Genomic DNA, 24717 nt, shown 5'->3' on the forward strand with positions numbered 1-24717 from the left:
AGAACTAGTGGATTGTGTCGACCAATATTCCGACTTTTCGGATTAAAAGGCAATTTTACAGATTGGCGTGGGCAGGAAAGATCTCTGTCCTGATATCATTGTGTGATTTAAGTACAACAGCAGTGCGTCTGGAATAAGAAGCCCAACCCCTTTGAGACTGTTCGCCCCTCAAATTACACGGTAGCTCTTCTGATCCAATTAAAAGTGCAATTTTGGAACGCAGGAGCGCAACCTGGTTGCCTTAAGTGGCAAAATAACCTAAGCTTTAAGATTTTGGCTGTAGTTAGTACAGCTGCACTCACTGAACATTGATCATTGAACCAACTAATTTGAACACTGGAGGGGCATCTGTTATCAAATCTACTAAATTATATTTGGGGGCCTCCGTGGCTCAGTTGGTTAGCGCCCTAGCGCAGCTTAATGACCCAGGAGCCTATCATCCATGCGGTGGCTGTGAGTTCAAGTCCAGCTCATGCTGGCGTCCTCTACGGCTGTAAGCGAGAAGGTCCTTCAGCAACCTGCTGATGTTCGTGGGTTTCTCCCAGGCTCTGCCCGGTTTCCTCCAACCATAATGTTGGCCACGTCGTATAAGTGAAATATTCTTGAGTACGATGTAAAACACCAATCAAATAAATAAATTATATTCGAGGCAGGCTTGGAATCAATAGGTTTAATCGTGGCATGATTTTTGTTTAATATATCCTATTATATCATGCCTAGTTAATTTGATTTGTGAGTTAGCATGCCAGATAAACACTCTTCTTTTGATATACTCATTGAAAGTAAAATACTTTATTCCTTGGAAAGTAAATATTATCCAGCGTCTGAAAAATAGTGTGAAAAAAAATGTATGTGGAAAGTGCAGATGTACCCTCATCAAGACCGGCACATGTATGTAGCGCAATACGTTTTACACTGCCATCGGCAAGACCATAGCTTATGTAAACGCTGGAGATACTGCAGCTGGTTGTCAAAAAAATCGGTTTTAATTTTCCAAAGCCAGTGTATTACCCGATCTACAAAAACGTGATAATCTGTTCACACGCACTGTATGTGCACTTTTGCTGTCCTGTTCCTTGTTAGCGGTATTGGACACATTCATTAACATTTGCAGCAATCATGTACTGTTTCTCGTGGCATGTTCTTCACGCATGAGAGGGTGTTGATACCAATATCATAAAACAATCAGGCTCTGGGATCGTTTCATCTTATCTGCTCAGCGTGATTACGCCATTGTGACCTCATGATGACGTTGATTGGGGTGGGTTCCCTCAAAATTGGGCGTCTCAAGAAAACTACTGACATAAATACCCCCAGGGGAACATCAAGGATAGTGACGAGCCGTTCGCTGCAAAACAAATTACTTCTGTTACACTGCTTTCGTTTATCTCCTCTATTCCTGATCGTGAGTTTCATTTTAGCTATAAATTAAGAGATCAGACATCTTCAGAGACGACGAACCAGTACCGGTCGGTAAGTCGTCTCAGTGAAGCAGCACTAGATAAAAGAGCGGTGGAAATCCGTCCTGCAACAAGGAGGCACATTACACTTCCACTCTAAGTATTCCTTCGTCGTTATATGACCGAAAAATTGTTGAGAACGCCGTTAAACCCGAAGCACTCACTCACTCACTACTCAGAGAAGAAGAGATATACATACCTAGTATAATGTTAATATGCTCTATGGGATATCAAACTCCATACACCCTCATCTGAAATAGTCTAAAAATAGATTAAACTAGATCTGTGTAAATGGCATGTCAGTGCTGATGTTGTTCAGAATTGCTCCGGTAGTATACGTCAAACTTTTATGTAATGTTTGTATGATTTAAAATAACCAATTATAAAAATTAACCAGTTAAAAAAACCCTAATTTATGACGTAAAACCGTAAGCATACTTAGGCCTACATATATAAAGCGGACTGAATAAAATGTCAATTCGGCTCAAACAGTTTCGAAGTAATAATACTGACAAGCTGATAAATAAATTCTGCCGTCCCCAGGCCTGTAGATTAGAGTTTCACCTATAGTCAGAGCAATGCAGGTCAAACAGCTAGGAATCGAACACAATTGGAATAGCTTCCGATTTTAGTTTGGGCGTATTAAATCCGGTAGATAAATTAGATCCTCTCTGGCTCGGTGATATGTATGAGCTCTCACCGATATGTAACCATGTTTAAAATCAAACGGATAGTATAAGCTGGGCTCCACGTTGTCGGTGAAGGTTCATTGTGAAAATCACCCAGTGATGTCTAATAAGTTACAGTTAGCGTCAGTATTTTTTTTTTTTTGTCTAATTCTGCTTAATCCGTGGTAGTATAAGTTGCAACGCCTCAAGCTTCTGAACAGTGAACGAGTTGACCTAAGGCTGTATTTCACTGGTAACGCGTGACCATATAGCAGCTATCAGAATGTTGTCCCCATTCTGGTTTTACTCTGTATGCTGTACGTCTATCACACTATTGTCGATGCTCTGGTTTTACTCTCTGTGCTGTACGGCTATCACACTATGTCACTGCTCGGGTTTTACTCTCTATGCTGTACGTTTATCACACTATTGTCGCTACTTGGGTTTTACTCTCTATGTTGTACGTCTATCTCACTATTGTCGCTGCTCTGGTTTTACTGTCTGTGCTGTACGGCTATCACACTATGTCACTGCTCGGGTTTTACTCTCTATGCTGTACGTTTATCACACTATTGTCGCTACTTGGGTTTTACTCTCTATGTTGTACGTCTATCACACTATTGTCGTTGCTCGGGTTTTACTCTCTGTGCTGTATGTCTATCACACTATTGTCGCTGCTCTGGTTTTACTCTCTAAGCTGTACGTCTATCACACTATGTCCCTGCTCTGGTTTTACTCTCTATGCTATACATCTATCACACTATTGTCGCCGCTCTGGTTTGACGCTCTATACTGTACGTCTATCACACTGTCGTCGTTGCTCTGGTTTTACTCTCTATGCTGTACGTCTATCACACTGTCGTCGCTGCTCTGGCTTTACTCTCTATGCTATACATCTATCACACTGTCGTCGCTGCTCTGGTTTTACTCTCTGTGCTATACATCTATCACAATATTGTGGCTGCTCTGGCTTTGCTCTCTATGCTTTACGTCTATCACACTATTGTCGCTGTTCGGGTTTTACTCTCTATGATGTACTTGGGACCTGAAACTGAGACATCATCGTTATGGCCGGGCTATAGGGCATACCTTCATGTTCTAACAGAATGAAATTTCGTGTTACACTGCATAGGAAGACTGTAAAATCAATGTGCCTCGGTATCATGGACATTAGATTCCGGTAAATAACAAGATGCCATAACCACTTTGCCACCTGATGTCATCAGAATCAATATCTCTGTGCATGTCACGTATTAGATTATGGCCTAACATGGGCGTGACCAATGGCTCCAGAACCAAAGTCAGTGTTCTTCTTCCCACGCGCATGCCACATGTGTTACATGGTATTTGATCAACATGTTTACATATCCTACGGATTTAAACGCCTGAGGCTTTGTTGTGACAGCTAATAATGTTAACAATTAAAATAAGCGACATGTTTACATGTTATATAAGCGGTATTATAGAAATGAGGCAATAATGTCTATGAGCTTCAAATGTATAAGTCCAAATAAGCAATAATCCTAAGCTAAAATTTATGTATTAGCTTATACTGACCAGAGTTTAAAGTGAACGTAAAGTCAGCCACTAAATCTAGATTAAATAATCAAATAGTATTCCAGAAATGTTCCAAAACTATTTTTAAAAATCTACACAACATATCAACAAAATAAATAGAAAACAATCGTACCCAGAAACTTATTTGGTGACACCATTTGCAATGTTATAGCTGTCAAGATTGACGTCACAAAACCTAGGAACTCTACCATCGGTACAATGTGACATTGAGAAAATACAAACGCAAAGGCCTGATACCCAACCAAAGAGTATCAGTTCTGTTCTGTGTTCAAAGAGCTGGCGTTTTTTTGACTCAGCAGACACCTTCATTCAGATTTTGGGAGGATAATTTCTTTAAAAAAAGTCACAATATTTTTTTTCAAGCTATGACCCTCCCAGGACGGTTTTCTTGCCAGCTCACCCTGATAAGTCACTGCGGCATCCTGCCCAAGATGAACACATTGTGACTCTGGCAGCCGTTCTTGGTTGCCTGCTCACAAATGTGTGGTTTAAAATACACCAGTTTAACATTAAACAGTTTAAAGTTTAAATCTAAGCAAAAAATCCAATTTATTGCATCGATATCTTTCTGTCCACCATAAAAAAACACACTGACAATCGAGAGCAAAAGGTTTTTGACGTGACAGCCAATTATCACGTGACACTTTCAGCGCTAGTGACCTCTCTAAACTCATAAGGGCTTCTACAACATGTCTGCTCGGAATGAATTGTCCATCAGTGCCTTATCTCCAGTACTGGACTTCATTTCCTCGGCATTCAAAACGTTATAGAATTCTTTTATATATTTTTCTGTGATAACTGCGCCCTACATTCTTTTTCTATGTATATGTAGTGGCAGACTTTATGTTCACTTTAACGCAATTCTTAGGCATTTCACTTACCCTTCGAAATCAACCTGATTTGACTTAAAGCCGCAGTTGGAGATTTGCTGACACAAATGGATAAAGTATTCATCTCTGCTGAATTGACCACTGAGGACGCGAGTGGAGCGAATTCAGCTGTTTTTTCTGTGTCTTTATGTCAAGAGGCTGGTCAGAGAAAGGCACTCCAGTTTCCTCCACCCATAAAACCTGACCGTAAAATAAATAACTAAATCCACAGTCGAAGCGAAAAGATTTGAATTTGAAATGCGACTTCACTGGTCAAGGTATTGACTCATCCGGCGATAAACGGCCCAGCCTAACGTTATAACTTTACATGCCTGCATATCGCTGTTCTCCAGGCTCTCGGAGTGACCGGTTTATGACACCTTACGAAAGTTTACCACCGATGAGATCACTGGTTCAAAACCAGGCCTCTCTGGTCCGACGTAATTCAGGTTTCACTCGCAGAGGTTTCCCACAGTCTTGTTTGCTTGCCTACAGACCTGACTGCCACCTTATAAATGAATATTTTAATATGCAAATAAAGAAATGAAGGTTTTTGTTGAGTACATTTTCCATACCAGGAAATAATCAACTTTTGACTAAAAAAAAATAAATAAATAAATATGTTGCCTTACAATAAACTTCCGGCTTTAAACAAAAGAGCTTTGATCTCATCCAGTAAGGTAAAATGTTGGCAGCTGTCTCTGCTGTTCACACAAATTGGTTTAGCACAAACCCTGCTAAGGTGATCCACAGCAGACAGGTTTGGGGGAAGGAAACAAAGACATAACAGCTGGGTATAGCAAAATAATAAGCAACTACCCCCGCAATCATATACAACAGGGTCGACTGGTCAGAAAATGTCAACGTAAGCATTAACATTTGCTGAGCAGATATATCTGACGTTACCTTAATTCTATAAGCAGCCAACCAAGTACAAGTTTGATAAATCTGTCTCTCCCACTAGAATCGGCCACAGATGCCGAAGTAAGCAGATGCTCAAGAAGATTCGTATTGCTAAGTTTGGTTTCCTCGGAGACGCAGAATTATTCCAGCTACGACCCGATTGGCTTTCTCTGCGTTAGAATGAGGATTTTGTGCTAGTCACTGTCTTCAGAGGTCATTTCAGGAAGCGTCATCCGGACACAGCAAGTCAACAATCTAATCAAACAATAAAATAAACTTCGTCATATTAGGTGTTATGTTTCGAACTTGTGACGTTATAGACATAAACTGGAGATTTCCTGAATGTAGTGTTTGTTGGGTGCAAGAAATAATATGGTATCTCACCGGTTACGTGTAACCGTTTGCCAATAATCACACTGCCGTTGCTACTCTGGATTTACTTTCTATGGTGTATGCCTATTATTACACCGCAGCTTAGATCCATTAAGCACAATGCACACAAATTCAGCTCACGCCGCTATGAGCGTATAAGACCCGTATACATTGATAGCATAATCGCCGTTAGCTGAAAGTTTTGCGTCTTTATCAGGATAAGTTGGGAATTTCCCGATGATTCCAGGGTCATCCTGACATGTGTTAGCAGGATCGATACGTCAATAATTGATTACGTTCTGACACCTAGGCGCATTATTAAGGGAGTTATAAAGGGAAACGTAGTTATCATAAAAAATCAAGAAATTTCCTATCTATAGTATAATCGACACAACATTTACATAAATTGTAAATAAATGATCACATCACTCTTGTATCTTGTAGGATAACCACAATTTGTTCCCATGACTGTATAAAGAGTGTCCATTAGTTGTTTCACTTGACGCCTCGATCCCAATCAGTACCTTTGGTAACTTTAGAGGTTGCATACTGGATGGAATGCGCAACCATTAATAAGCTTTTCATTTCGATTCAGCTGCATTTACAGGCGTCATGCGAGATAATATAGCAATTCCTATGCTAGACTAATGAGAAATTTCCGCCCAAACCGATTTAATTATACTGCCCTATTTTATTTTATTTATGTTGAAGATTGAATATATAGTTCAAAAGTTAGCAATCTGCCGATTGTCGTGGGTGCTGGCCGCCGTCGTATAAGCAAAATATTCTTGAGTACGGCGTAAAACACTAATCAAATAAATAAATAAATTATAAAACGTGAATCTGTTAACGGCAAAAAACAAATACTTTTACTTTATGATGTTTAATCAGCGTAAGTATCTATTCTTTTACGGCTTGGAATGCTAGAACATAACGTTTCGATTGCTTAATCAAACAAATCGCTTCAAATATAGAGGTGCACAAAAGAATGGGCAAAAGTACCTATGTTAACAGACTGACAAACCTGTGATGCTAGTAAGATATATATTAACCAAACTCTTTGATCTTAAAGATAGTCTAAAGCACATGTAAAGCTATCTAGAGAGCTGTACCACAGTAGACATTGAAGATGAAACGTTGGAGAAAATGACACTGTTACTGGTTTTCGAGATTTTGGGAGAATTTTGCATAAGAGCCTCTCATAAAACTGATGTTTCCAACGTAGGCGCATACCTCTTACCGCGCAAAGTAAACTTCTACTGCCGACTCAATATATCCAGTTATCAGCGAAGTCTTTATAAAATATGAAACATTCATTAAATTCAGATATGTATAAAAATTTGAGAGCAGAAAAAGTACTTACATCATGTTGGAATGTGCAGACCTTGGATATCCAAAGGAACAAAACTGCAAAAGTAACGCATACGTTTCCCTTTAAGCGAGAAACTTCCATTGCAAACGTGATCCCAATGGCATGAGGGTCCAGTAACTCCAAACCAGCCAACGAGAAGATCCCCTTCGGGAAGCAAAGTCTTCCGCCTGGCCGGCACAGCTGACGACGTTTGTGTAAACTTTTTTTTAATTGAGTCTTTTATTTAGCATCTGGTTGGGCCAATCCCACCCAGATGCCAACATGCGTATCTTGTGGAACTAAAGAACTCCCCGATGTCCAGACGTTGACTGACACGTAGGGCCGGCATGGTTTTGGAGTGTGGCTAATTCCCCGTGGTTTGGCGCCGAGCACGCCTGAAACACTGCCCTACCGAGAAGCCTTAACTCCGTTGGTTACTGAGCTGCTGATGTTGTACGGCTGGATCAATTTCTACGAACGCCTCGTGTTCTGTTGGGTTAGGCATTCCGTCCTCTAACAGCCTGCGAAGCAACGACGACCTAATAACCGAGGACGACAGGATATGGGCAAAGCCTGATAGCACGTACGGCGCTCCGGGCACAAGAAGATCAAGGCAAGATCGTCCGTCTTGCAAATAACAGATACTACAGGCTTATTACCGAGACATCCGGGCAATTTAGATATAGAGAAGTGACTTTGTCTGCTGTCTTTCCACGGTCTTTTCCATCCACAAATCTCAGTGCAAGTGGATGACACAAAGGGAAAATGCGTAATATAAAACCATGAAAAAAAACAAATATGGTAACTGATACGTATAACGATTAGATAGAGTCGGGTAGATTTTTTGCAATACCTATTGTCAATAAGTTAGAAAAAATAAGTCGACCATAAATCAAAAAAATAAAAACCACATTCGTGGTAGTGTATCATCTATACTAACAGCCCGACCGGAGACCAAGTAAATTACTGAGTTATTTATCTACAGGTATAGCCACTCACTTATCCAATCATTCGATAAATATATCAGTTAAAGGTCAAGCTATTTTTAAAAAAACTCCATCCCATTGGTCAAGAAGTTTTGGTCATAGACCAATGAGCAAGAGCGAACAAATAATGCGTGCTCAAGAAGTTCCTGTAACCTTAGAACAGTGAGGCAGTCAGTATAAAAATATCACAAAACAGCCAAAAAACTAGGGCTAGGGCTAGGACTAGGTATAGAATTACGTTTAAAGCAAAACGTCAGTACCCAGTCACATTATACTGACACCGAGCCAAACAGTCCTGTTTTCTTGCTCTAATGATCTTTGATTCCAGGTCTCCCGACTTCGAGGCGGACGGGTGTATCCATAGCGTTAGGCGACAAACAATACTAAGAAATACCGTGAATACTGTTAACGGTCATAGTGACCAAAATGAGATCGTAATTGTATTGTCTGTAGAAAATCAAATAAACTGCTGTTCGTTAAGTCGCTGAAGAGCAATCCTTGTGTGAGAGTGAGTGAGTGAGATCTCATGGTTTAACGTCGTTGTCTACAATTTTTTAGTCATATGACGATGAAGGAATCCTTAGAGTGTATGTAATGTGCCTCCTTGTTGCACGACGGATTTCTACTGCTCTTTTATCTAGTGCTGCTTCACTGAGACGACTGACCGAAGGAAGTAAGCCGCCCCGTCAGAGTCATTATACTGATACGGGTCAACCAGTGGTTGCGCTATCCCCTTCATGCTGAACGCCAAGCGAGGAAGTTACAACTTAGGTGTGACTCTACTCATGATTGAACCAGGATCTACTGCTCCAGGCAGCCGCTCTACCAACGGGGCCGGCGCGTTCGGTGAGGTGAGGTGAGTTGATGTGAGAAGAGAAAAGAAAGGAAAGTCCTTCTGTGCCAATCCAGATGTAAATATTGTTCACTTGCTTATACTGAATTGATTGTTTTAACGCTGTACTCAGGGATGCTTCACTTACAGTACAGCGGTGATATGTACGGAAGGGATAAACCTGGAACAGTCTACAGGAAACAACCACCCTTCTCCAGGGATCCGACAAACCTCCTGACTTAAAGGTTGCTGTCCTATCAGCGAGAGCTATTTATGTATCTATTTATTTATTTTTGTGTTTTATGCCGTGCTCAAGAATATTATGCATTATACTGGGAGGAGTCCGAGGTAAATCCATGACCATCCGCAAGTTTCTGGAAGACCTTTCCAGCATGGGTCTTAGCGACCGCATTTGAATAAATGAATGAATGCTTGGGATTGAACGTCGTACTTAATCTTTAAGTCATACGAGGAGTTATTAGGTGTTTGTACATATATTGTGTCTTCTTGTGGCAGGGCGAGTTCTTGCCGCCAAAGTGCCGCCGCCACTGAAGTATTACGCCGAAGACACCAGGCATCGCACCCCACCCAGTCACAATATACCGACACCGGGCCAATCAGTCCTGTTTCCTTGCTCTAACATCCCACTGCTGAACGCCAAGCGATTCAGCAACAAGTACCATGTTTTAAGTCTGAACCCGGATTTGATCCCGCCGTCCCCCGACTTCGCTCTAGCCATGAGGCCACCGAATTGGTGAGAGGCTCCTGTCATTGCGCGGCGCTAATCACCTCCGCCACGGAGGCTCCCAGCGAGAGCTAGGCTTGAGACATTAACAGTTCGGTTTCGATCGGAGGTGGCGAAGAATGGATGCCGATTCCTCTTTATAATAGTATCAGCACAATGTGTTGATCTACCTGATAAAGAAAGTTCATGGCGTTCTTCATTTGAAACTGGTGATTATACAGCTCTTATAGGTATAACCCGTTTCACCTGTATGCCTTTTTCTGCTAGAACCTGCTCTAGGAGTATCTTCTTCCGTCTTTCTCTTTGTCGGCCGGTCTGTGTTTTGGTCTGTCGGTCTGTATTTTTGTCGGTCGGTCTGTATGTTGGTGTGTCGCTCTGTCTGTTTGTCGGTGGTCTGTATGTTGTTTTGTCGCTCTGTCAGTTTGTCGGTCGGTCTGTATTTTGGTCTGTCGGTCAATCAGTCAGTCAAATGATGAGTCAAATTTTGATATCTTATTTTCTTAACATCAGACATTCATTTAGCTTGGGGATTATGTGCATGATGACAAGAAACACTACGCCATCCCCTTTTTGTGAAATGTCATAGCTGTTGTGAAATGCTGCGCGTTCCTACGTGGATCGGTGTGAATGTTTGCCACATTTATGGTTGCTTATCTGGTACATCCTTTTACGGTTGAGACACCGACGTGAAAAGGCCGAGGTGTTCGATTTGAGCAGATCGACAACCAAAGCGTCAACAAGCGTCGGTTTATTATTTGATTGTCCAGCTCATGCTGGCGTCCTAACTGGCCGTCCTCACTGGGAAGGTCTGCCAGGAACCTGTGGATGAGTTTCTCCCGGGCTCGGCCCGGTTTCCTCCCACAATAATAATGACTGAGGTCGTATAAGTGAAATATTCTTGAGTACAGCTTAAAACACCAATCAAATAAATAAATAAATAATTTTTTCTTGGTGTTTTGTGCGGCTCTCAGGAACGTCAGCCTTGGTCAATGTTCTTAAACATACAAGATAACAATCACTAATGTCACAAAAACGGCGGCATCAATACAAGGAGAGCAATTATTGTTAAATATGCGGATGACTCGAGGATGGTTTGGTTTCCCTAAGACAGTCTGTTAAATTCTACGCGCCCAGAATATCTCCTCAAGAGAATTAACACTACGTACTGTAGAGTGCTGTTTTGTTAACTAAATGCTGCCTATTAAAAGTTCCCTTAAGCGCCGTGTACATGCATGTACGCTCTCTTTAAGGCAAAGAAAAACCAGAATCCTTCACCGTGATTGACATCACGCTAAACCCTCCAAAGGCATGATAGACGATATATACCTCACTGCTAAAGGAAACTCATACAGCCTTATCTACAGTCGTAATGACAGCTAAGCATTTTAAATATCCCAAACCTTGAAAGATAACCACGACCTTTGCTTATTCATAATTCATTTACCGCTCTAGCGAATAATTGGGTAACCTCATCCGTCTTCCATGGAAAATGATTCACCAAAAAGTAATCAAAGTTTCGAATTCATCTGATATGTGCAGTGTGGCAGGGTTCAACTTATGTTATAATTTCCTGCTATTCATCGTCTAAAACGTCCACGAACACGTTTACCGTTGTCATAAAGCAGGGGTTTACTGAGGTCACCTAATTGGCATCTGTTGTACTTAATTTATAAAACAGTTTAACCCGAAAATATTTTACCGTAAATTTCATTATAAGATCTCGCTAAAAGTGATAACACTACACAGATAGTATAACCAGAGCAGGTGTCTTAGACGAATACAGTTGCTGAGAGTTTAGGTTCAGCTCATCCTTCCTTCCTCACCGGTGGTAAGTTCTCACAATCCTGACGCTGACCGCTGTCGTCTAATTGAAATATTCTTGAATACGTTGCAAACTCCAAACAAATAAATATATCCGGAGCAGCGACGACAATGTAATAATTTTCAAATTATCCAATCAAGTCACGAAATTCACCTCAGTTCGGGTTTAATTCGAACTGTTCATGTGAAAGATAACAGTAGTAAAATGTGCATCCACCAGCACCATGGATTAATCATGATCAGGTAAACCAAATGATGCAGTTGTATTAAGCACAATTCATGAGACGTCACTGGTCTAGTATTACACACAATGGGGATAATACTATCCGAATTTCAAAGTATTTTTTGTTAGATATTTTCGGCAAAAAGTTATTTTCTTACCTTTCCATGGTCTTTAGACATCGGTAAGCCTAACTCCACAATATACACAAAGCACCGCAAATATGTTATATTTTCGAATTTGGTATACAATAAAGTTTTTATTTTCCATACATTAAGTCGGACTTAGTCTTAACTTCATCACAGTTTACCGCTCTTAAGAATTTTTGTTTTTATACATAGAGTTGTTCCAGACTTTCATGTCGAAAACTGAAAGTTATCTTGGACTTAGACTTAGTCAAAATTTCAAACCTCTTTAAAATTGTTATTTCTTATGTAACAAGGTCAAAATATTGCTGAACAACGTAAATTCTGAGTAAGTTATTGCAAAACAAATTCATCTAAAATAAAAAAAAGAAACACACCAATTTTTAATGATTGGAATTTTGAATTATGTTTCTTCATCCCGAGACCTGGTGTCGATCGTGACCTTATGTCAGGAGATTTTTAACATGCCTACTGTGAGGTGCAGTGCTTTTCTAACCGGAAGTTTTTGTACTATATCATCAATGTGCATGCACTGGAAACTCAATGGCAAAAATATCTTAGCAAAAGAGGTGCCCCCATGCAATAAAAATGAACACCAATAATATCATTGTTTTTGTATTGTTTTGTATTCAGAAAGAAAACGGAAAATCGAGAAAGCTCTTGTCATTGTAAATGAAAATGTCAAACAGAAGGATAACATAACGACCAATCGTGTCACCCGTTTTCTCGTTGGCGACGTTCATTTCACAGACTTCAGATTATGTAACTGGCTGGTGAAGATATGATACATGTGTGGTTTAACAGAGTTTTTGTAGATCCCGCAGGCTCAAAATAAATGTACTTCCTCTGAAGAGCTGTCTCCGTCTGAGAGGTAGATTTTGTGCAAGTAAATGGCCATCGACTTTTGAAGGTAAATATATATTGCAATTCAAGCCCTTGAATTCAAGACTCAAGGGCTTCAAGATCTGAAATGTCAGCGTATTCGTTTAGAAAATGAGTTGGTATACATTTGCTTGTTAGACTGTCACCTCTTCAGCATGACACTACTCGCGATAGCGCACACATCATATAGAAAGGCAGTCAGACCGCTCTAGTGAGGTTTCATGTTCAAGGCTACGCCGAGGTGACACCAGAAACAGTCATGTCGAAAATAAATGCTCTTCCCGACATAATTAGTTAGAAATGTTCCTGTTACTGACATATTAGACAGAGAGATCTTCTTGGCAAGGACAGTGCATTAATCTGGATCACATTGCTCTACGAAAAAAGGTCAAGGCTTTTGACTGTTTAAGCATTACCGGCTGTTGTAAAGATTGGGGTTATATTTACGTGTGACTTTCTACGTCACTACTGACGTCAATTTATTCGTACTTCGCTGAATGAGGCTGGATAGATATGTAGGAGACCTTTTTCAGATGTAGTTCACGTGACCAAGGCATGTGAAAGACGCACATGCGCATTCAATCCTTACCATGCTAATCTGTCTTAAAGGCGTCTAAAAATCACGTTTTACCTCATTCAGTCGAGTGTTGTAGTAGTATAAGCAACTGGCTACGAACCAAACGTGCTCTCTGATGGAAGTTCGAATCCAGAGCATTTCATAACAAGTTAAAATGACAGAAACTAGAATGATAGGATTCTTGTTTGCGCTGTTTATCTTTGTATGCAAATTGAACATCACCCGATTCAATTTTAACTCATGAAAAATCAATAAAAGCACCTGACAGAGGAGAAAAAATGACGTAGGAATGCACGTGGAAATCAATATGTAAATATAACCCTAGTCCTCACGACTCCCGCATTTCCGTAAAACAAATGTCCGGCAGGCTAAAAATATATGTGTGTATCTATTTAATTATTTATATTTGATTAGGGTTTTACGCCATGCTTTAGAATATTTCACTTATACGACGACGGCCAGGATTATGGTCGGGGAAAACCGGTCAGAGGCTGAGGGAAATGCGTAGTCTGCTGCCAGACCTTCCCATTAACGATGAAGTACATGTAAATGTGTAATGGGGTTAACTCTGTGGAACTGGTTGTGCGTCACTTTCATTTCACAATCACTAACAGACTGTTGATTTTGAGTCCACCAGTATACCATTGCATGAACACGTGTCAAACACAAGGGCTGATGTAAAGCTCAAGTTGCTGTCTACTGTTGGTTGTTGACCCCCTTGAGCAGCAGCTTCTTTAATAAACTCGCGCAAAACCCAGACTTAAAAATCCCGATAAAACGATGTAAGGTAGCTAATTGATCGGGAACATTGATTGGTTAAAAAAAAGATTGCAACATCATTGTGATAGTATAACCGCTCGCTAATTACAAATATTAGGTATTGAAATACACCTGGGCATAAGAATCTCGCTATTGGCTGATCCAAGACATAAAATTCCAATCATTACGTACAGTTTGGGTCACTCTTTGTCAAATTTTTCACATTTTCATTCAGCCTTGCATACATTGAGTGCACTTCCGAATTTTGGCTCCGTGTGACATTCAGTTCGTTTCCGTCGACTTACACCTGACAATTGGCTTGGGGAGCAAGAAAGAATGGTTGAAGTTTTGTAAGTGAAAAGTGCATGTCATGTCAGAACACGTCTTAAGATACTTGTGAGATATAGCTTTACATAGTTGAGCCTGGGCTATTTCCTGAACGTCATGAAATATTTCGTGATACCTTCACGACGGTTGGATGTATTTTTATATCCCGATCTCTGTGACAGGTGTTGTAAAGCCCAGACAGCGATAATCAACGGTATCAAAACCTAAAAGTCTGTTTCTCTTCATTTTTTTTTAGATTTTTACAGTTTACCTATGTCTTTATTTATACATTACGTTTGCATTAAATCGAGTTCACAGGGTGCATTTGGCGAGTCTACTCCAATTGGACAAGTCAAAAGAAAATAGGACATGCGCTATTTCATGTCATTGTAGCCTTCGACAAATAGCATCGTCAAAACACGGTAGAAAATGTCCTATTTTAATCTGATTAGTTGAATTCGTCAGCAGGTGAAGTTTTTTCTCTGCTGAGAGCGTAGACGGTGGCTGTTACAGGCTTGATAACGAAACACAGACGCAGTGACGGGGCACCTTTGCCATAAGCAAGGTACCAGACACTCTAGCGGGAAACCATCACCACTGGCAAGCTACGAGACAGATTGGCGGAAAACGCTCGCCACAATCAACATACCAGACAGCCTGGCGTGAAGCCATCTCCACAGGCAATGTATCAGACAAAAGTCGTGACGCAAGCGCCGCTGTCTACCAAGTCAGTTTTCTGTCAAGGACGCCCACTTTATCATAACCCTAAGCACGTGGAGCATCCGGAAAAACTGCCTGAATACTGGAAAGAAAGTTTACAATAAGCCGGGAATGTGATATCGGGACTTGTCAAGCTGTTTATCATTTCCCGATATCACATTTCCGGCTATATCCTGCTATTCGAACATAACGGCTAATGGACAGTGAATAAGCAGTGGCTTGAATGATTGTAAGCTTTTTTCCAGTAGTCACGCAGTTATTCCAGATGCTCCACGTGCTTAGGGCTATAGTAAAGTAGGCGTCTTATCGGACTCACAGGATATGTCATTATCACGAAACGGATTGGCCATCGGTACGTCCTGTGTCGCCTAATCTGTTGTCCTCCTCTCTCATCTGAAGCCATTATTCCAGGCTAGATCTGTGTGGCTGGGTCGGAATGACCTGACCTGGATGTTTGAGGAATACCTTGTCATTTCCGCGGGACTCTGATGTCACCTCACGAGACATTGATTCAGGTGTTTGAGTGGCAACGAGTGTCTCCTGAAGGATGTGACGGCTGTATACAATTCTCAGCTCTCAGGCGAATCTCTTTGAACAACAGCTCATGAAATTGATCGATTCTCAATATATCATCCTTGTATATATTATTTTCATGTGTTTATCGATTATTGATTGTCCAGAACATTCGTTCTTCTAAACTAAACACCAACGAACTGATAATTCTATTCTCCATTATCGATTGTCCCAGAAATTCAACAGACTACCCAAAATAGGACCGGAACTACATGACATTTGTTTTCTATGTTAATTCGTGTATATATGTTGATTTTATCGTTGAGGAGCTCCCTCGTGACTATTAGGCTGTGGGAAATCTTTGTGAAACAAATAAAAAATTAAACTATAATTAAACTAACTACCTGTCGTGGGAACGTGTGCCGTCTGCTCCAAAATGGAACGTAAGCTGATTCGTGTAGGCCACTAGCCACCAGTGCGCTTCTTAGAGCGCTATATCAAAAATTTCTCACATAGATACACATTCATACCTCGATTGAGAATGGTACTCAGCCAAACTCTATTTATCCTTCATCCATGAGTGAACACAAGTCCCTTGTGGTATGCGCCCAGAGATTTTATTTCGCTTTCACAAACTCACAATGTTTCACTGTTAATTCAGCCAACAAAGCAAGAAACACTTTAATCACGTGCGTGAGAAAAGGAGAAAGGATAACGAAATAGCTTTCTTTGTGAGAAGCGTTTATCTGAGAACATTTATTCTCAGACTATGTTTCTTTGCGGCGGGATATACAACTGATTCTGTATTAAACGGAGGTCCAATATGAAACTGGACTAAAGATTTATTGTTTTGGAAGAGGTGGGGTGGTGCTTTTATTTCTTAATTCTATTTAAATGAAGGCGTGAAAACCTTGCTGCATATTTTTATCATTACTTAAACGATAACTGAGGTACTAATAACGCAAATTTGCTCCAGACAAATGCATTACGTATGCAGAGGATATTTTGACTACAAGTACTATATTTACAAATTCCGCGCTGGCCGTTATTACCCATTATGTGACAAATTAGTGTTATTTGCATAAAGCCCAACTAACACTGGAACAGCAAAATTTTTCTCCCTGAAGGACTACCTATCATACGGATAAGGTGTTTCTTGATAGAAAGGCACACTTTCTTTGTTTAATCAAGTTTATACAAATTACTAATATTCCTGGAAAAAGTATGAAGATTTGTTTTGAAAAAGCCTGCTTTTATACACACCGTGCATTATGTTGTTTTGGAAAAGCCTGCTTCCATACACACCGTGCATTATGTTGTTTTGAAAAAGCCTGCTTCCATACACACCGTGCATTATGTTGTTTTGAAAAAGCCTGCTTCCATACATACCGTGCATCATGTTGTTTTGAAAAAGCCTGCTTCCATACACACCTTGCATTATGTTGTTTTGAAAAGCATGCTTCCATACACACCTTGCATTATGTTGTTTTGAAAAAGCCTGCTTCCATACACACCGTGCATTATGTTGTTTTGAAAAAGCCTGCTTCCATACACACCGTGCATTATGTTGTTTTGAAAAAGCCTGCTTCCATACACACTATACATATATTGTTTTGAAAAAGCCTGCTTCCATACACACCGTGCATTATGTTGTTTTGAAAAAGCCTGCTTCCATACACACCTCGGATTATGTTTTTTTCTGAAAGAATCGGCTTCCATACACACCTCGGATTATGTTTTTTCTGAAAGAATAGGCTTCCATACACACCTCGGATTATGTTTTTTTCTGAAAGAATCGGCTTCCATACACACCTCGGATTATGTTTTTTCTGAAAGAATCGGCTTCCATACACACCTCGGATTATGTTTTTTCTGAAAGAATCGGCTTCCATACACACCTCGGATTATGTTTTTTTCTGAAAGAATCGGCTTCCATACACACCTCGGATTATGTTTTTTCCTGAAAGAATCGGCTTCCATACACACCTCGGATTATGTTTTTTTCTGAAAGAATCGGCTTCCATACACACCTCGGATTATGTTTTTTCTGAAAGAATCGGCTTCCATACACACCTCGGATTATGTTTTTTTCTGAAAGAATCGGCTTCCATACACACCTCGGATTATGTTTTTTCTGAAAGAATCGGCTTCCATACACACCTCGGATTATGTTTTTTCTGAAAGAATCGGCTTCCATACACACCTCGGATTATGTTTTTTCTGAAAGAATCGGCTTCCATACACACCTCGGATTATGCAGCTTGTCTAAACTCCAATGTTTGGTTTGATTATGAGAAATAAACTACAAACGATGGGGTAACAAACGGTGGCTTATTACAAACCTTCCCTCTGACAACAAGTGCATTCTTTATTTCGACGAAACGTGACAAATGTCTTACATATATCATTATCGTGTGTAGTACATGTACATTGCAAATTTCATTTCAAAGATGTTTTGCTTCTGGATAACAAGTGAACTTTGGGAGTCTTTGGGAATTAGTTCTTCGTGTTCGTTTTTCACTCAAAGGGAAAGGGGTTTTTTTTTCTGAGCACAAGGCTTTCCTGTATGAAGATAGCCATTTTTAACACTACACCCACAATACGATATTCTCCACATCTTTGTTACTATGAGTCATCCTGTTTTTCCCCCGAATTTGACAAAAGTACAGACATTTTGTAGGAATTACTAAACTAATGGACTGGTTAGCGAAATATATGAATACAGAAATGAATAAATAAAACGCATTAATGTATTAAACATTAGTTCTTTTTTCGAATTTATCTTTCAGGAGTTAAGAGTATTTCAAAATATTTTGTATGGAGGGTGTTTGGGACAACCACTGGGTACATATCGTCTTTGCATAATAATGTTCTAAATAAGGACGTGATGCATGTATAATAACTTAATTAGACACTCAAGAGACTGTAGATTTATATAGCTTCTGTATACAGCTATTCTTAAATATTATTACGACAGAGAAGCTACACAGGGTTAAGAACTTCTTCCCATTTTCTATCAATCGAAGCTGATAGGTGGCACAAGCCTTACAAAAGAAAATGTGGCACTTGTAATGTTGAAAGATGAATATCATTTCCTACTTGATAGTTCATTGTATAAAAATTATAAACAGAAATACATTTGCCAGTGTTATACTGTCAATCCAGATACAAAAAAATGTTTCCAACTGCTGACAACTAATGTAGAGCGGTTACACTTGGCAGTGTTTCTTGAAAAGTCTTTTGGATTGATGGAGTCGTAAAGTCGTGTATTAACTATACTGCATCACATGTTTATTGACAGCTGTGTATACATGTTTATTGACAGTTGTGTATGCATGTTTATTGACAGTTGTGTATGCATGTTTATTGACAGTTGTGTATACATGTTTATTGACAGTTGTGTATGCATGTTTATTGACAGTTGTGTATGCATGTTTATTGACAATTGTGTATACATGTTTATTGACAGTTGTGTATACATGTTTATTGACAGTTGTGTATACATGTTTATTGACAGTTGTGTGTACATGTTTATTGACAATTGTGTATGCATGTTTATTGACAGTTGTGTATGCATGTTTATTGACAGTTGTGTATGCATGTTTATTGACAGTTGTGTATACATGTTTATTGACAGTTGTGTATACATGTTTATTGACAGTTGTGTGTACATCTTTATTGACAGTTGTGTATACATGTTTATTGACGGTTGTGTATGCATGTTTATTGACAGTTGTGTATACATGTTTATTGACAGTTGTGTATACAAGTTGACTGACAGTTGTGTATACATGTTTATTGACAGTTGTGTGTACATGTTTATTGACAGTTGTGTGTACATGTTTATTGACAATTGTGTCTACAAGTTGACTGACAGTTGTGTATACATGTTTATTGACAGTTGTGTATACATGTTTATTGACAGTTGTGTATACATGTTTATTGACAATTGTGTCTACAAGTTGACTGACAGTTGTGTATACAAGTTTATTGACAGTTGTGTGTACATGTTTATTGACAGTTGTGTGTACATGTTTATTGACAGTTGTGTCTACAAGTTGACTGACAGTTGTGTATACATGTTTATTGACAGTTGTGTATACATGTTTATTGACAGTTGTGTATACATGTTTATTGACAGTTGTGTATGCATGTTTATTGACAGTTGTGTATGCATGTTTATTGACAGTTGTGTATACATGTTTATTGACAGTTGTGTATACATGTTTACTGACATTTATGTAAACATGTTTATTGACAGTTGTGTATACAAGTTTATTGACAGTTGTGTGTACATGTTAATTGACAGTTGTGTCTACAAGTTGACTGACAGTTGTGTATACATGTTTATTGACAGTTGTGTATACATGTTTATTGACAGTTGTGTATACATGTTTATTGACAGTTGTGTATACATGTTTATTGACAGTTGTGTGTACATGTTTATTGACAGTTGTGTATACATGTTTATTGACAGTTGTGTATGCATGTTTATTGACAGTTGTGTATACATGTTTATTGACAGTTGTGTATACATGTTTATTGACAGTTGTGTATACATGTTTACTGACATTTATGTAAACATGTTTATTGACAGTTGTGTATACAAGTTTATTGACAGTTGTGTGTACATGTTTATTGACAATTGTGTCTACAAGTTGACTGACAGTTGTGTATACATGTTTATTGACAGTTGTGTATACAAGTTTATTGACAGTTGTGTGTACATGTTTATTGACAGTTGTGTATACATGTTTATTGACAGTTGTGTATGCATGTTTATTGACAGTTGTGTATACATGTTTATTGACAGTTGTGTATGCATGTTTATTGACAGTTGTGTATACATGTTTACTGACATTTATGTAAACATGTTTATTGACAGTTGTGTATACAAGTTTATTGACAGTTGTGTGTACATGTTAATTTACAGTTGTGTCTACAAGTTGACTGACAGTTGTGTATACATGTTTATTGACAGTTGTGTATACATGTTTATTGACAGTTGTGTATACATGTTTATTGACAGTTGTGTATACATGTTTATTGACAGTTGTGTGTACATGTTTATTGACAGTTGTGTATACATGTTTATTGACAGTTGTGTATGCATGTTTATTGACAGTTGTGTATACATGTTTATTGACAGTTGTGTGTACATGTTTATTGACAGTTGTGTATACATGTTTACTGACATTTATGTAAACATGTTTATTGACAATTGTGTATACAAGTTTATTGACAGTTGTGTGTACATGTTTATTGACAATTGTGTCTACAAGTTGACTGACAGTTGTGTATACATGTTTATTGACAGTTGTGTATACATGTTTATTGACAGTTGTGTGTACATGTTTATTGACAGTTGTGTATACATGTTTATTGACAGTTGTGTATGCATGTTTATTGACAGTTGTGTATACATGTTTATTGACAGTTGTGTATGCATGTTTATTGACAGTTGTGTATACATGTTTACTGACATTTATGTAAACATGTTTATTGACAGTTGTGTATACAAGTTTATTGACAGTTGTGTGTACATGTTTATTGACAGTTGTGTCTACAAGTTGACTGACAGTTGTGTATACATGTTTATTGACAGTTGTGTATACATGTTTATTGACAGTTGTGTATACATGTTTATTGACAATTGTGTATACATGTTTATTGACGGTTGTGTATACATGTTTACTAACAGTTGTGTATACATGTTACACATGCTGATGTCCCCTGTCCGTCATAACCAAGTGATATGTTACATGTTCATATGCTCATTAGCTATGGACTCAATGCACTAATAAACTACTACCCTCAAAACAGGTGTATTTAATCCGAATTATGGTAATATCCATGAAAATATTAAATATATATGACCAATATCCAGGTTGAGCACATTTGTTAGTTGAAATTCGTGTGCAAAATATATTTAAACATGTGTTACATCCTCATTTATAGCACTATTACACCAAGGCAATATACAGAGATTATCGAAAAGGCGTTAAAAAACCTCACCAAACAAAAACTTTTTTTTCAAGTGTCTTTTTCTTTTCAAAGAAAAAAAAATATTGAAGAACATATTTACAACTAACTTTTCGCTCTCTTTCCTTTGAACATTATAATTTGTTGTTTTATTGATTTGTTTTTGTTTTCTTTACCTTTAAAGCTAATCCAGCTTATTAAATATTTATATAACTTGAAAAGATGAATCAATGACCACAACATGAAAAAAATTTCATTTGAACGATAGCCTTCACTTTTCAATGTTTCATTACCAGACTGCTTGCTAGAAGCCAAGCAACGCGAGACTCACGAGGCTCTGTGACACTTTTCCTCTTTCCCATATGACGACGAGGAGTCATTAAGTGTGTGTACATAGACCGTGGCATTCCGAGTCCATGCCACCATAATGCTGCCGCCACAGAAGTACAATGCCGAAGACACCAGACATGACACTTAACTTAGTCACATTATACTGACACCGGGCCAACCAGTAGTTTTTTCCTAACTCTAACCTTTCAGTTCTGAGCACCAAGCAAGGCAGCTTGGTATAACCCGAGCCGGGTTTGATCCTGGGCCCTCCGACTTCAAGGCGGACGGTCTGGCCAGTCGGAACGACACTTGAAGGTTGAAGCAATCCGACTATGTGGATTACTTCAGTCAGTCATGACCTCGCAGTAAACTTCTGGATGAAAAGTGAAAACAAAAACCTGGTACTGTTTTTTTCTATTTTTTATCACCTAAAGCAGAATTATGCAAATTTCGTTTCCCTGGACATTTGACGATATTCGATCGCCCAAACCTAACGATCTTTTCAAGGTTTTTATCTGACGCTGCTCATGTAAAAAATAAAATTTAATCAGCCCGATCGATATACTGTGACGATTTGTAACAATTGCTCTGGAATGGTGATTGCATTCAGAGCCGCAGAAACTGCAAGCATGTGATGTTCTCAGCAGGACAGAGGGACTCACCCCATTCTGAATGGGTAAACGTTTGCAATGGCTTAAGTGTGAACATTTGCAATGGCTTAAGTGTGAACATCAAGTGACACACAAAACTGGCAAATCAGAGAAAGGAATGTCATTATATATTCACTACGTGGCAAAAGTGTCACGTGGTCCGTGTGCTTCATGTAACGTGTAATTTTTTTTTTTTGAATGAGCCTTCCGATGTTGGTTATAACGAATATTAAAGGAGAAAACATAAAAAATGATGCCAAAGTCAGATAAAAGAGCAAAGGGTGTTTGGAAACATTTTTGTATGGTGGGCATTTGGGACCAACTTTTGGTATTTATCGTTGTTGCATAATAATTTTCTAAATAAGGATATAATGCTTGTCTAATAAATGTAATTGAATGTAAATTTCCTGTTTATATCGAAACATATACATTTAACCTAAATTATAAGAATATTTATGAACATATTAAAAATATAAATATAATCCAAATTGAGGTTTAATACATTTGTTAGCTGAAAAGAACAAATTCCAGTGTAAAAATATTTATTAAACCTGTGTTACATCCTCATTTTTGAAATTATTAAGCAAAGACTATAAATACCAAGGGTGGACCCTTCAGAAAAATCGGAAAAAAATATTGAAGACCATATGTAGGAATAACTATTCGCACTCTTTCATCTGAACTTTATGTGATTTTTAAGTTTTCTCCACCTTTAATTTAGGATAAGTACTTGTATAATTTTATTCACCCAAACGTTTTTAAAATTCTGCAAACTTTAATGTACAGTAACTTTTTATATATATCATTTCTGTTTATTAGATGGAATAGCTGTCAGACAACGATCACCATTTTCAAGTGCATCTAGCGATCAGGTAAACAAACAAGTTTTTAAACAATTCCGATATAGTCTGAACCAATCATTTCATGGGATGTTCTCAGTTCTAGCGCGCATTTTTTTCCATCCTTTTATCCTTATTCCATCTATTAACTTGTATTTCTGTCGAAAACAAGCCAGTGGGGTTTGACATTATGAATTAGAAAGAATTTGGATGTGCAGAGCTTGTGGCGTTTCGTGTTACTGATGTAAAGCGATTTCGTCAGTATAACCATAACTGGCCTTCGCGAATGCCTTTTTGAATTGGACAGGTTTGCGGAAGGGAGTTTGCGGTTTGCGCTACAAGACCCTCAAGGTAGTTTTTGGATGTGACCAATGTTTGACTGGTGATTTTGAAATTCCAAATAAGTCGGGCAAGTATTATGTAGTTATACAAAAGAGACAAAGACTGACAATTTATGGGTAAGATTTCCAACACAGAATCCTAGGTTGTTTTATGCGGGAATTTGGCGCTCCTCACGGGCAGAAGATGAGCATATACATTTACCTGGGGACAAGCAGCGCCCTACTCCGTGAACTATGTATTTCCCGCCACCCTTAAACCCAACCACTGTTGTACCAGTAAGACATTCTTGAGTACGGCAGAACACCTATTTCAAAGAAAAATACCAAAAAAACATACGACAAACCGACCCTCGGGCTGCGCCTATAATTACACACAGTGGTTTACTCAGAGAGGTACAGTTTCCTTCACCAATAAATCTGCACGCTGTCTTAGAAGCAAAACAGTTCCTGAGCATGGCGTTAAACATCAATGAAACAAGTAGATAACAGACTAAACCAGTGGGTGTATATAGAAGCTATAGTTGGTTATCCGTTGGAAAAATTTACTTAAACCCAGAGAAAAATGTAATTCTTGGATTTCTTGGATGTTACGCAGGCAATGGACTTTGCTTCGGCAAAATCCGTAGACCAAACTGATTAAGTGAGGTTTGTCAGGTAAAATTTTGAACATCAGATCATCCATGTGGAAGCCCATAAAACTGACAGTAAAATGAAAACACGGTGAAAAGCATTCCTATAAAAAAAATGTTCGACAAGGGATAGTGTTATCGTCTTTAGTGCTTTGATTACCTACGTTGAGATAGATTGTCTGTTAAAATAAGCTGAAGGAATATTTATATGACGGAT

The sequence above is a fragment of the Liolophura sinensis genome, chromosome 11 (genome assembly GCF_032854445.1).
Source record: "Liolophura sinensis isolate JHLJ2023 chromosome 11, CUHK_Ljap_v2, whole genome shotgun sequence".
Taxonomy (NCBI): domain Eukaryota; kingdom Metazoa; phylum Mollusca; class Polyplacophora; order Chitonida; family Chitonidae; genus Liolophura; species Liolophura sinensis.